The sequence below is a fragment of the Penaeus monodon genome, chromosome 14 (genome assembly GCF_015228065.2).
Source record: "Penaeus monodon isolate SGIC_2016 chromosome 14, NSTDA_Pmon_1, whole genome shotgun sequence".
Lineage (NCBI taxonomy): Eukaryota > Metazoa > Arthropoda > Malacostraca > Decapoda > Penaeidae > Penaeus > Penaeus monodon.
The window spans coordinates 9,070,572-9,080,571 of NC_051399.1; the positions used below are offsets into that span (position 1 = coordinate 9,070,572).

The following is a 10,000-nucleotide window of genomic DNA, read 5'->3' on the forward strand; positions in this document are numbered from 1 at the left end:
ATTATAACAATGACGATAACAATGATAGTTATTTCTAATAACTGGTTACTGATAACAGTGATAAGGGTGATGATAATTATTATTATTATTAACAAGGTGGTGTGTATTTTTTCCCTTTTTTATATAAGTTCAGCAAAATTAACAACCCTATTGTTTACGTATGCCAAGGACGCATCGGTAATTTCACAAGTTCGTCTGGTTTTATCGTTTAATTAAATTGCCTGTTTCCTTTATTATTAAATTCATCATTTTCTTACAAGTGTCTCGCGTAACCAGTCGGCTGAGTCAGTACCGGGCTAAAGTTACCTGCAGTTACACCTTTCATAGTATCTTATATATCTATTATTCGCTTTATTGATGTGTTTATTTATTTATTATTTCCGGAGATAGTCGAGCTTCAATATTCCCTGTATTATACATTACCGACTGTCGACACACCAAGGTAACAGCTGTTTTCAGGTATTTCCATGTATTCATAACAGCAAGGGGAGTGACAGTTGTGTCTTTATACCCTCGTACATTTCCTGTTATCATAAATGGCAGTGTGGGTGGATGGATGACTGGATATGGGTGAATACGGGATAACATTGATAAATGGAATTCTTGGTTCGGGAATGGATGGCACCCAATAACATGGAGATACAGAAAAGGGTGATAAACACGATGAAGATGAGTCACGTGATCATATGGGTAAAAAGGGGGACCCGAGAGATAGCGGGTGAATGGGGGACACGCCGCACAGGGGGTGAATGGGGAGGACACTCATAAACCTTGCTGGGCTGCACAGGGAAGTTTTGACAGCGTTACGAGTGTGTGCAGTGCTGACACCTGCCCTGGCTATAAGTCTCGGCTCGTCTAGCCTGTTGTAAGCGATAGCCCGGCGTCATACCGCGTTATACCAGCCACGAGTGAAGCCTGCCTTGGTCTAGTGTGACACATGCTCCTGCCACGCACTTTTGCCTTTCTTCTTCTTGTTCTCTCGTTCGTTCGTTCGTTTTCTCGTTGGAGAGCGAAGAGGGGAAGGGAGAGAGGGAAAAGAGACCTTTGTCTCTTTTCTGCTTGGGGTTAGGTGGGTGGGTTTTTATTTTATTTATCGAGTTGCAATATGCGATGCAGATTATGGCATTTTTGTGGTGATTTATTCGAGCGTTTTGGCCCCTGTGTCCGCTGTCCCTGCATTGCATTGCCATAGGTGTCGGAGACTAAAACAAGGTGAAATGCAGGCGATTTATTTGCAAACGGCGCATCGCATCAACGAGAAGAAAGGCATTGTTGTAGGTGAGAGAAGTTTGGAGCCGCCAAGCTATAAATATGGCCGCTGCATTTTCTTTGATACCTTAATTGCACACACCAACACATACACACAAACACACCGTGGACTCCACTCGCAGCGCCACCCGGTGCGTCTCTGCGTGGCCCTCTGCTTTCAGTGCGCATGCGTGAGCCGCGCCTAGTTTTGTCACCCGGGCCGAGCGTTTCCATCTCTCAGGATATCACGTGAACAAAGGATAAGATATCATGGTGAGTGGGCTAGTACCGTGGGGGAAGCAGAAGGGCTTGGCTACCTCATGACGGCCATGCTGATGGTGTGTAGACTCTGTGTCGTGACACTCAGCTGCTCGCTAGCTGGCCTCATGTTTGTGTGTGGGATGGCAGTGCAGTCGTAACGTATGGTGTGTAAACATGATATTTTGTTCAGATTTTTGCACGTGAGGGTTGCACGTAGCAGGCTGATGTAGTGTCTCGCTGTATAGGTAGACAGGAGTCGGAGTGTGGCGATCACTTTTGTTTAGTTTGGGTGTCACTGTGTCAAGTGGGGAAGCATGGTGCATCGAGGGTTCTCGTACATGAGGCAGGAAGGGGAACATATCTCGCGCCTGCGATGTGACGTCACACACTCATCGATGACATCATCGGAGGTGCCAATTAGTAATTAATGGAAATGGTTGCATAGAACGTGATTTGGGCGTTTTGTAGTTCTCATACATATACAATGAAAAGGTCTCGCTTTTCTGATGAATGTGGCAAGAATCTTGCAGCCGTATCTTATGACCACGGCCGAGGATTTATTGGCGACGTGGCATCCTCCTCCGGGAGTGGTCCTGTCTATACTACTGTGCTGTGAGAGTAGTGATAGATGCCACATGCTACGTGCACACTCCAAGGACAGATATCACATCTGTCTGTGCACGGTGCTAATGAAGGCCGTAATCTGGGCAGAGTATTGGGCATTTCTGATTACAGAAAGTTCCAAGCACCTAACGAGACAAAGTCCATTCACAAATAGGAGATCCAGCAGAGGGCAGACTGGCATCGCGAAATTTACAACTCAATACGCGACGAGATTTGCGACATGTGTGCCGCTATCGTGCCTGGAGGCCAAGATAACCATGGCACGCAGGTCTTGTGCCGTGTGTAATCAGGAGACACGTGGCGCAAACAGCTGTTTTACGACTTGTCCACTGCTTCATTAAGGCCGAGGGCGTCTGGCGGGGCGCGGAGGCTTCGGCTGCATCCACGGGCTGAGGCGACGTGGCTGCTGAGCGGGCGAGATGGCAACACCATCTTTACAATAACAAGCGTTGGGAAACGATAGTTTTGTCTGGTTTGGTGGAGGGAGGGAGGGAGGGCAGGAGAGGGGGTGACCAAAGCCTGATGCTTACTTTCTCGACATAAAGAAGGAGGGATTTGAATAGAAGTGGCTTTCAGAAGGATGCGTGGAGGAGAGAAACGAATTTATTGATTTTTTGGAGAGAGAGAGAGAGAGAGAGAGAGAGAGAGAGAGAGAGAGAGAGAGAGAGAGAGAGAGAGAGAGAGAGAGAGAGAGAGGAGAGAGAAAGAGAAAGAGAGATAGAGTGAGGGAAGGTGAATACATCAGACAAAGAGACAAACAAGGAATTGTTTAATTGACAGACCACGTGAAGCAGTTGACAAAGAACACTAACAAAGACGAACGCTGTCATTGATTTTACAAATTCAAATAACCCTTCTAGTTAACGTTTTTAACGTGATGACCCCGCGATAAGATAACGAATGAGTTGAAATGTGAGATTTTGGTTTAGAGGCGAATGGCGCGGGCTGAAGAACGTTATCTCTTGCCGTTACTTCCTGTCACTATCATCCGTCCCCCCCTCTCCGTTCACCCCCCCTCCTCCCGATTATTTTTTCCACATCGAAACCTTACGACTTGTCTGGTTGATGTGAAATCTCTCTCTCTCTCTCTCTCTCTCTCTCTCTCTCTCTCTCTCTCTCTCTCCCCCCCTCTCTCTCTCCTATTTGTCTTCCTCTTCTTCCCTTCTTCGCCCTCTGTTCAAAAAAAAAAAAAAAAATCTCCCCGCAGGCCGTTTTCACAGGAGGAGGAAGAGGTTGTTTACACCGCCAGCTATCGGGAGAAAGAGAGGCTCGGGTAAATGATTAGAATGTCTCCCGAGTGCAGAAGAAACTCCTTTACGCATTCCGAAAGGCTTCAAAAAGGGCGCTGGGGTTTTTTGTATGATGCATTTTATTCATTTAGTTGTATTTTTAGACGTGGGTTTAATGCGCGCCGGGATGGACTGGGAGGTCAGGTGTCCGAGGTTGCAGCGACCACCGCCAGGCGTCGGCCGGGCACCCCCTCCCCCCCTCCCCTCCCCTCGCGCGCAGCTCACCGCCACCGCCGCAGCCAATACCACATTGGAAAAAAAAAACATAAAAAGCGAAAATAAAAAACCGGAAAAATACAGAATGAAATGGATGTAAAAAGAAAAAGAAAAAAGAAAACCACTTCCTCTGTTTAATGCCACACCTATCATCATCGCATTATTTAAAAAATATATATTGTTATTGTAAGCATTGTTATTATGGGTTTGAAATGAATCGTGGTTATATTTTATACATTTTTCTTATTGTATCGTTATTCTTCTGTGATTGTCGTCCGTCGAATATTCGTCTTCAGTTATCTTATTAGGAAGAAAGTAAAATGATAGAATGAAACGGATTAGAGGAAATAAAACGCTCTCCCTTTCGTGTACTAAACGCTCTCAGCCACACTAGAGCAAGATCTATATCGAGAGAAAAAAAACACATAAACCAACCCATTAATATCAATTGATACTGTAGGGCAATGGCATCATGTATTCTTTTTTATTTTTGTTTTTTTTTGTGTTTTCCCTCCCCTTACCCTCTACCTCCCTTCCGTTCCCCGCCCTTCTCCTTCCCCTCTCTCTTCCTCCGTCCCTCCCCCTTCTCCTCTCCCCTTCCCTACCCTTCTTCCTCTCCCCTTCCCTACCCCTCTTCCGCGTCCCTCCTCACCTTCTCCTTTCCTCTTCCCCCGTCCCCTTACCCTTACCCTTCTTCTTCCTCTTCCTCCTCACCTTCCCCCCCCTTCCCCTCTCCCTCTTTCCTCTTCCCCCTTCCCCCCCATCCCCTTTCCTCTTCCCCCATCCCATCCCTCTCCTCGAGACCTAAGCCTCTAGCCTGATTGGTAAAGAGGTTAACCCGTTTGATGCCTCTGGTTCCCGAGCAACTTCAGTCTCCTTTTATCCTCGATTGTAGAGATTTGAATAGGTAGTAAATATTAGGAAATAAGAAATTCGTTGATCATTGTCACTGTTTATTGTTATTGCTTTTAGTTATGGCTTCTGTAGTATACGAGGGAAGGGAGGCGCGGGTCGCAACGTAAAGATCAGTAACTAGCGGCGAATTGATTAGGAAGATTGGTTAGGGTGGCCAGGCAGGTATTGTACAAAGCGGTTGGGTAATGGTAGATGTAGATAGAGTAGATAATCCCTCGGATTTGCCTTCCATTCTCTATCCCCCTTTCGTTCCATTCTCTCCCTTGTCTTCTTCCTCTCTTCTACCAAACCCCTGCTTTCACATCATTCCACCTCCTACTTCCTCCTCTTTTTTATATATATATTTCTTCATCGTGAGGATCCTGGGTCGCGTACAGGAGCTGACTAGCCTCTCCTAATCTGCGTCTTGAGCTTTTAATCCCAGGGTGTTGACCTAGCAGCCTCCTTCCCGTTCATCTCCTGCAGGTGTGCGCGACGCATGTAGGTACCGCGTGGATAGACGTTTAGCTCATGTGCATAGGTGTTCTGTATAGAATGGTGTGTTTATATATATATATCTGTCTGTATACCTGCGACGTATATGTAGTTTTACTTTTATCATTATATTTACCTGTATACTTATGTATATGGCTATGTTCCTTTATATTAACAAATACGTATATAGATATGGATACGTTCGCAGTATTTACACACACGAAAAGTAGCTTGACATCTTGAAGAATAAAAGGAGAATGAGAAGAGAAGGACAGAGAAAGAAAGAAAGTCAAAAGGAAGAGAGAGAGAGAGAGGTGGGGGGGGGGGCAGAATGAGAAGGATGTGTTGGTCGTGAAAAGATCCCTTTGAAAACCGTGCCCTTATATGGCATCAGCTTCTGTGTGAGATGCCCTATATGGCTGCCAGTGTTAAATTGTCCCCTTAGTGTATGCGGACCTCAACAACAAGGTACCAAGGTCTTCTTTTATGTTGTTTCTGGTTATTTTTCATGTGTATTTTGTTCTTCATTAAGTAGAATTTTTTGTACTGTTTAACGTTCTCTTTTTCGTTATTTCATCTTTTTTTGAGAAATTAATTGGAAAAGGTTTTATATTTTTTCTCTGCCAAGTTTCCGAAATTATATTCCGACGGCAAATTTATCAGGACGCGCGCGCCCGCGCACACACACACACACACACACACACACACACACACACACACACACACACACACACACACACACACACACACACACACACACACACAGAAAGGAACGCAGGCAGCAAGCACAAACAAACAACGTGGATAACGCGTTGTAGATCCACTTGCGTAACATCCTCTAGAAACCGAAGTAGAAGGAACCAAGATGTTGAAGGAAGCAGGGCGGAGTAGGGAGTACCTGCATGGCCTGCTTGCTTGCTTGCATCGGTGACCGGTTCCCGCCTGCATTATGGGTGCGGCCCAGTTCATTCAACCGCCTCCTCCCGCGTTCTGTCGTGAAGGGTAGCGGAGAGGGCGGTCGTTCACGTACGGACCCTCCCTCTCCCCCTCCTCTTCCTTCTTCCCTTCTAATTCTTCGATTTCGATTTCTTTTGCTTTATTATTTCTCTCTCCTCTCTCTCTCTCTTCTTTCTCTCTCTCTCTCTCTCTCTCTCTCTCTCTCTCTCTCTCTCTCTCTCTCTCTCTCTCTCTCTCTCTCTCTCTCTCTCTCTCTCCCCCCCTCCACCCCGTTTCTTCTCCCTCTCTCAGTCCGTCTCCACTCACCTTTGCTATTTCCTCTTTTCTTTCTCTCCTCTCCTAACCCTCCATCCCCCACCCAACCCTCCCAGGCTTTCTTTCTCTTCATTCCTGCTCTTCCCTCTCTCCTCTTCCCTTCCCCTCTTCCCCCTTCCTCCCCTCTCCTCTCCTCCCCTGAGAACCAGAACCGGGAACCACGGAGGCAACAGAACCGGAACACCGCGCAAGAACCGGGAGGCACAGCGGCAGAGATTCTTACTTTATCTCGGAAATAGTTTCTTAGATTTAGGGATAGAAATTAGGCGCAGGGAGGAAATGAGAGAGATGAAAAGAAAAGAAATAGATGTGAATATTGATAGAGAGGGATGGAGGTAAAGAGAAGACAAGGATAGATAGATGGTTAGATAGAATTTTAATAAGATGAATGTAATGAACAGATAGGACCGAAGGAACGACGTCAAAAAAGGAAATAAAAAAGATACAACAAACAATATGCAAAAATTAAATTAAATGAATTGCATACGACTGGCAAAACAAACAAAATTATTAGAACGGAACTGAACAAATGCAGAGCTGGTACAAAATCATTGGAACAAAATTAAGTAACAAATCAAACACGGTAGGTGGAAGCAACCAGACGAAACAGATCGAAATTTAAGAAATAAATGCAATTCGTAAAACTCTGAAAAAGAAACAGACCATTAAAACATAACGAAATAAAACGACACGTATTTAAGTATTGAGAATGATCATAATAATAACAATAACATCAAACAATAGAATTCAAAAGTACGAAAATCCGCCCAAGCGACAAGGCCCGAGTGGGCGGCGGCGATAACCAGCAAGCGGATTCTGCAGGTGAGGAGGACGCCCAGACGGCTTTGCGTGGCGACATTGCGTTGTAGAGACACTCCGTAGATCCTATTACGTTCGTTAGTCGCGGCGACGTGTACGCTGGTGCTCGTTTTATTAAGATTGGGCCGGCGACTACACCTGCGGAAAGGGTAGGGGGCTTGGGAGGGAGAGGGGTGCGTGGGAAGGCAAGAGAGGGGAGGACGGGAGTAAGCAGCTTTTGCGAAGGAAAAGGTGGCAGGAGAAGGGTAGGAGGGTAAGGTTTTTAGGCAGGTAGGTAAGAAGGAGAAAGAAAGGCAGAGAAAAGAGAATGGGTTAGTGGAGAAAGAGACAGATAAATGTACCACAGCAAGATATTAGTCATTTCTTCGCTATACAGTTCACTCCTTGAGGATTTGCGTTGGTATTTGTATACGTGATAGCGAAAGCAAACATACATTTTTCCGTAATTAAGCCAATATTAATATTCCGTTCAACACGAATGACTGATAGCATGTTGAGGTTTTATTATCCAAGTTTTATCAGGAATTGGGATAAACGAGGGGAAACGAAGGAGGGCTGAAGTGAAAAATGTAATAAAAAAAAGCATAGAGGAAGGATGAAGGAGAGGAAGTGAATTTCCGAACGAAAATATGAAGAGGGAATGTGCAGAATAAAAGCCTGTCGAGTCCATTTTAAAATAAACTTCGAAAATAAACGTTTATCGAAAGAGAGAGGGAAGGAAAGGGAGAGGGAGAGAGGATAAGGATAGACAGGACAAGTATGTAAGATTGAGAGTTGAAAGAAGTAACAGATAGACAAAGGTGCACAGACAAAAAGAGGAGGGATAGAGAATATACATGTATTTATATGTCTGTTCGCTTGTTTGTACGTGATTTCCTGCCTGTGCAACAGGACCGCCGACCCCGCTACCTGGTCATTTCCTAAGTTCAAGTGCAACTACGAGGATCGAGAGAACGTGTGATCACAGTTTTAGCACATAATTTCCAGAAGTCGTGCGGAAGAGGGAGGAACATGAAGAAAAGGAAGTAGAAGACAAAAAGATAACGATGGAGTGAGGAAGGGAAGGAAGGAAAGAGAGAGGGAGAAAGACTGAACGTTCACTGAACATAATTTTTATGCTTTAGTTCCGGGAAACGCGCGAAAAATAAAAGAAAACTATTTTGCGCAATATTTAAGAGGCTTGAGATTATCGGTGTCCCCACGGGAAGGGGGGGGGGGTGGATTCGGAACAAGAAATATCCAAGAAAGGGTCGAAATGGAGATTTTGGGATAAAGGGGAGTGGCGAGAGAAAGCAAATCGTCTGATTGTAGTTAATAAAAGTCAGATAACGGACGGAAATAATATGTAACCACACACACACACACACACACACACACACACACACACACACACACACACACACACACACACACACACACACACACACACACACACACACACACACACACGCAGACTAGTAATAATAGTAATGATATAAGAATAATAACGATAATGTTAATGATAATAACCCAACGCATTCATTAGTAAACACTCAAGGAATGTTTTTGTCATCGCTCAGCAAGCAGACTGTCTGGCATTGCAGATCACGTTGCAAGTTGCAGATTGATGACGCGGATCATGATGGATGAGTGAGAGTATCCTTGTGCTCTGAGTATTTCCGGTGTGTTGGCATCCGTCTTCTGAGCCCTAATGGATTCTCTCTCTCTCTCTCTCTCTCCTGCTATTTATCCACCTCCCTTGCTTCTCGCATATTCTCTCGTCGATTCTTCATCTCCATATCTCCCCCTCTCTCCCCTCCTTCCTTCTCCCTTACCCTTATCTCCCCCTCCCCTATCCTTTCCCCTATCTCCACTCCCCCTTTCCCCTCTCCCCTATCTTTCCCTTTCCTCTCTCTCTCCCCTCACCCCCCCCCCCCCCACGAAAAAATGTCGCGGCAGCCGGGATTTATGCAAAAACAAGCTGTATCCTTGTGTATCTTCTCAGCCAATTGAATATCGGTTTTTGTCGGAAATGTGTGAAAATGCGTGAGATTCAAATAACAACACTTGAGGCAAACTGCTTTTTTGTGTATCTATATATTTATTATTATTATTATTATTATTATTATTATTATTATTATTATTATTACTGTTGTTTTGTTGTTATCATTATTACTGTTATCATTATTGTTATTGTTATGTTATTATTATTAATATTATTATCCGTATTATTTTTTTTATTATCATTATAATCATTATTATTTTTATCATAATTATTATCATTACTAATGTCGTTTCTACTGTTTTCTGTATTTCTTATTGTTTGTGTTTTTTATCGTTTTTTTGTGATATGGCGATATAAGTTTTATGATATAAGAAAAAAATATAATATGGTTATGAACTTATTGTTTATCAATTATTTTATTATTATTATCGTTTTTTCATCATCATTATCATTATTATCGTTCTTTTCATTATTATTATTATCGTTCTTCTCATTATTATTATCATGAATACCTTTAGTATTGATAATGTTATTGCCGATGTGATTATAACTAAATGCGTTTATGAGATACTTTCCGCTTATATCAGGATATGAGAAAAGATCAAAATGTTTCTTATCAACATTTATTATCCTCTACACACTCTTTTTTTTTCTAACCAACAGTTATTCGTCTGTTACAAAACTGTGTCGTTATCTTTTCATTATTATTATTTTTTACTGCGAGTCCTAATCTTGGTTCATTTTCCATGACTCGGCTTGTTTTAGTCTTATCGGTATTGCATTGTTGTCTATTTCCAGTTTAGCGTCGTTTTCCCTAACACAATTTACGAAGATCTAACACGGAGATAAGCTATCGCATCTAGCAGTTTTGGCACAACTCGCCTGCATCTCTGACTGT

The 10,000-nt window shown here is 43.6% G+C and overlaps 1 protein-coding gene across 3 annotated transcripts in view; it reads left to right on the forward strand.

Annotated features, from left to right (window-relative positions):
• The window catches only part of LOC119580855 (protein muscleblind-like), a 34,605-nt gene that overhangs the window by 13,628 nt on the left and 10,977 nt on the right, over positions 1-10,000 (forward strand). The window contains exon 1 of one of the 3 annotated variants that reach the window (XM_037929017.1): positions 1,498-1,521. The exons of the other annotated variants lie outside the window; for them this stretch is intronic. The gene's annotated coding sequence lies outside the window, so the exon portion shown is untranslated. Of the gene's footprint in view, positions 1-1,497; positions 1,522-10,000 lie in introns of those variants that run through there. 3 annotated transcript variants of the gene reach the window in all.